At 34.8% G+C, this 4,967-nt stretch overlaps 1 pseudogene; it reads right to left on the bottom strand.

Moving 5' to 3' along the window:
* Positions 1-2,789: 2,789 nt before the first annotated feature.
* LOC148092215 (small nucleolar RNA SNORA42/SNORA80 family) lies at positions 2,790-2,894 on the bottom strand (annotated as a pseudogene).
* Between the last annotated feature and the right edge of the window lie 2,073 nt (positions 2,895-4,967).

The following is a 4,967-nucleotide window of genomic DNA, read 5'->3' as shown; positions in this document are numbered from 1 at the left end:
TGTGGCTATTGCTTCCCCCACACTAATGCTGCCTGGATGGTAAAGGTGTGCCTGAGAAAGATGGCTTCTGCAGTATGGGAAAATGACTCAGCACAGGGATCCAGGCGACTGTCCTGTCAGCTCTCTTCCCAGAGCCCCCAATCCTGGGCTCTCCTCACGCAGCTCTAGTTCATTCTGACCTCCCTCTGCTGGAGCACATGTTGAGTGGCTGCAAACAAAATTTTGTGTGTTGGCCCTTTAAGTGGGTGCCTGCATTTCTAGCCATCTTTCTCTGGTGGACAGAAACCCTGCTGCTTTTCACAACCAGATGTTATGTGGGCACCTTTTCTAATCTTGGTGCTCTGGGCTGGGGATCCCAGTTTGGGGTTAACACCCCAGGCTTCTCAAGGGGAGTCCCCCAGCAGCTGAGATATCCCTCCCAAACTTCAATTGCTGCTTGTGGAAGCCCAGCCAGTCCTTTCACTACTCTGCACTTCCTACTGGTTTCAATGTGGTTTCCACTTTAAGTATCTTTTTTATTTATTATTCATTGATTTTATACAGAGAGGAAGGGAGTGAAAGAGATAGAGAGAAAAACTTTGACTTGATGATGCTCAAATCTGAACTACCCGACCAGGGTAAATCAAGGATTTCTTAAAATTGTAATCTCCTTCTGGCCAATGTGGCTCAGTGGATGAGCACTGACCAGGAGATCTTGGTTCACATCCGGTCAGAGCACATGCTCAGGTTGCAGGCTCGATCCCCGGTAAGGGGTGTGCAGAAAACAGCCAATCAATGACTCATCATTGAAGTTTCTATCTTCTCTCTCTCTCTCTTCCTCTCTCTGAAATCAATAAAGATACATTTTTTAAAAAATTGTAATCTCCAATGCGTATTTTTTTCATAGATATATAAGACAGCTGAATAGATGCTTCAGCAGACAAGTTAACAAAAAGATGCAGGTTATTAGAATTACCTCAAAAGTCTAATTAGAACAAAAAGGTATATAAGAAAACCCTTGCAATATAACACAGTTATTGTACAAGATAATAATCAATTTATTAGGATTTTTCTCAACTCAAGTTATTGCACTATATGTAATCTTTAAAATAACTTGCTTCATTCTGTATCTGATTTTATATGGTTATAATACATTTTGTTTTATGATTCTAATACATTATCATGTGACTGTATAAAGAATATAGGTTTGTATGTATATATATCTTTGTATACATGTATCATTAGATTATAAGTCTCTCAAATGTAATATTAAATGCAGTTAATTTTTTTATTTGACTCATTATTTTGAGAGTTGCTACCCGTAATACCCTGTATCACCTCTGTGATTAGCAAATACTTAGAAAGTAGTAGCAGGTACTCTATTTATGTTTTCTCAGTTAGAATTCTGATTTTTTTTCCCCTATTTGAGAAAATATATGTTTATTTAAAGTCTCGCTAATCCACTCACAACTTTTTTAAGATCAAATATGAGTCACAGGAACTGGACACCATATTTGTGAGTCTTGGTGAAAAATAGTGATCTATGCACATGAAGCATGTAAAACATAAATGTAAAATACCTCATATTCCTTCAGAATAACATGGAGGAGTGTCCAGATCTGGGATCTACACTTATAAAGAACATGGTTAGACCCAAGAAAACACTGCAAAAGTTGAAATTGGCCTTATAGCCCTGAAAGTGGACTTAGAGCTCTTTCTGTACTTTATTGAGATATAACTGACATGTAAAAAGCTTTACTTATTTAATGTATATAACGTAATGAACTTTGGAATAAGTATAGTATACAGTCATGAAAACATCACACCATCAAGGCCATAGACAAATCTGTCACCTCCAAAACTTTCCTCTTGCTCCCTATATTATTTTTGCTAAGATCTACTCTCTTAGCAGATTTTAAGTAAAAAATAAAATGTTAGTTATAAGCACTACACTACACTGTATGGTAGGTCTCCTTGCAAAACTGAAATTTTGTACACTTTGAGCACCTCCCCATGCCCCACTCTTCCCAGACATTGGCGACTGCCATTCTGTTCTGTGACTCTATGAGTTTGACTGTTTAACTGAAACTGTCTTAGAACAACCTAACTAAAAGTGTACACTGCAATAATTATGAAAATGAGCATTTCTTATTTAATCTATAAAATTAAAGTTCTGATGAAACACACTCTCAAATTTTTAAAGTATTGGAAACTGTTGTTTAGTGATAGTAGGGAAAAGTAAGACAGTAGCAAGAGAAACAAGCTAAAAGTCTCACAACTTAGATGGGAGGGAAGCTTGTGGGGGAAAGAAAAGAAAAAAGAAAAAATTCTATTATAAAAAATGTACTGAGTTAACCTAAGTTAAAAATCAGTTCTCTTTCTTGTCTATTCCTCTTTTCCTGGTGTTAGTGGTTTCAAAGACTTAGAGGATTTTATTATGAGTTATTACCTTGAATTACCAAAACCTTTAGCATAAATGATTACAAATTATAACAAAATTGATAACCCCAATATAATATAGCAATCCTTTTCCAGTTTCTTAACTAGGTTTCTTTTTTCTTTCCTAATGTCCAACTTAATTATTTTTGCTTTCACTATTATATCATATTTATATTTTCACCTTAGATGCAGTTCACCTCTTATATAATGTGCCTTAGACAAGAAGTCACTCATTTCTTATGATATTTTTTCTTATACTTTTGCCTACTCACAGTTCATTTTAATTTCAAAGTCATTCATATCAAAAATGTAAGTGATATAGAATTAGATATAAGCCTTCATAGTTAAATAGCCTTTTCTTTTCTTTTCCACACTGTACAACCTCCTTCAGTGCTCACAGCTCATATGTAAGGAAGCTGGGCAATGGTTTGAGGCTGCAATTTACTCTTGCATGGGTACACTATAAAGTACATAGCCTATTTATTTTTTTCTGTTTTAAAGACTTAATTTTATTCTTCCTTAACTCCTCAGTTTTTAGAGTCAGAAATTTAAATGTAAATTTAAGTCACTTCAGATAGATTTTACAAAATAAACAGTATGTCAGAATTGTCCTAGGATGAGGCACTTACCATGTGATATCAATCATCCTTGATTATTTAAAGGTATTTTGCCCTAGCCAGTTTGGCTCAGTGGTTAAGCATTGGCCCACTGACTGAAGGGTCCTGGGTTTGATTCTGGCCAAGGACATGTATGTGCAGGAGACAACCAATCAATGCGTCTCTTTCACATTGGTTTCTCTCTTTCTGTCCCTTCTACTCTTTCTGAAAAGCAATGGAAAAAATATGTTCGGGTGAGAATTTAAAAAATAAAATGTTATTTTGTTAATATCTGCAGGTTGATGGTGAGGATTAAAAATTTTATGAATTGAATATGTAAATCCAGAAAGATGTATTAATTTATAATGAGAAATACAATCAAGTGGGTCATTTGACTGACCCAGCACATTTTCTTTGAATAGACAGACTACGTGGGAAACTAAATGATGAGAGTTTTGCTTGGTTGATACTGACTAATAACATTATAATTATGTGAAGGACATGTTAAATGCAACTTTATAAATTCCTCTTTCATATACATTGTTAAGCACTTCCTCCCCTCTCCCTAACATATACACATACAATTTGAAATATCGGCATAGGCATACCTCTGAGGTGTTGCGGGTTTGTTTCCACCTCAATAAAGTGAGTATAGCAATAATGTGAGTCGTAATGTTTTCTCTGGTGAAGGACTTTGCCTTCAACCTGTAATAAATGCAGCATCTGTGAAGTGCAATAAATCAAAGTGAGATAAAAAGATGTCTGCTTTTACACATACTCATACATATACACATATACATACATACATGCAATTAGATAAAATTCTTAAGGTGGTGATAGCCTTAGCCTAGAAGTATTCAAGTTAAATTAGGCATATTTATTGCTATGGACTGAATGCTTTTGTCTTCCCCAAATTTATGTGTTGAAGTCCTAAACAAACCCCCCGAAATGGGAGGTTATTATTAGGAGGTGGGGCTTTTGGGAGATGATTAGGTCATGAGGGTGGAGCCCTCATGGGTGGGATTAGTGCTCTTATAAATGAGACTCTGGAAAGGCTCTACTTCGGTCCACCACCTTAGGTACAAGAAGCCTGCAACCTGGAGGGCCTTCTGCTGACCATGCTAGTCCCTGGTTTTGGAATTCCAGCCTCCAGAACTTTGAGAATAAATTTTTGTTTTTGTAAGTCACGCCGCCTGTGGTATCTTGTTATAACAGCCCACCTGGACTAAAAGATTTCCCTATTTTTAACTTCAATGCACAGTCATATTTCCTTGGTTCTGAGATCGTGGGGAATAGCTAACTTGTGATTGAATCCTCATGACCACAGCAGTTTTGTTTTTGTTTTTATATTTCATATATTATTTCTTCCTCTATATCTTCCTTTTTGATTATTCTGTTTAACTAATTTATGTTATATTTGATATAAATATTGCTAATATAAAGGTACACTAATAGCCAGTGAACTGATTTCATGACATTATTTTAATTCAAACCATACATATCTAAACTCTAACTCAACAACATTCCACCTTCATAATTGTAATTATTAATTTATTTTAATATTTAACATTTTAGTACAAGGAAATTTCATATTGTCTTTTCTCTTTTTATATCTAAAAAACTATTTAAAGGAAATTTAATTTCCAACTTACTGTTATGGGAATAAATTACTATAACTCAGCACAAAGGAGGCATCTCTGGCAGTGATAACGTTCTATTTCTTCATATGGAGGATTGTTATGTAGAGGATGTTCCTTTATTCTTTATAAATACTTATCAAGCTGTACAATTAAGATTGCTACATTTTGTGCATATAAGTAATACTTTAATAAAAGTTTATTTTAAAATTTTTTGGGGTGGCCTGTAATTTATACAATGAAACATTTTCTTGCAAACATTTTGAAGTTTATAAACACCATTGTTAATGTTTAAAATGTACATTTTGCCTGGCCA

This window comes from Miniopterus natalensis, chromosome 10 (genome assembly GCF_054644295.1).
Source record: "Miniopterus natalensis isolate mMinNat1 chromosome 10, mMinNat1.hap1, whole genome shotgun sequence".
In the NCBI taxonomy this organism is placed as follows: Eukaryota; Metazoa; Chordata; class Mammalia; order Chiroptera; family Miniopteridae; genus Miniopterus; species Miniopterus natalensis.
The sequence above is the reverse complement of the archived record's forward strand: the minus strand, read 5'-3'. Positions and strand labels throughout refer to the sequence as shown.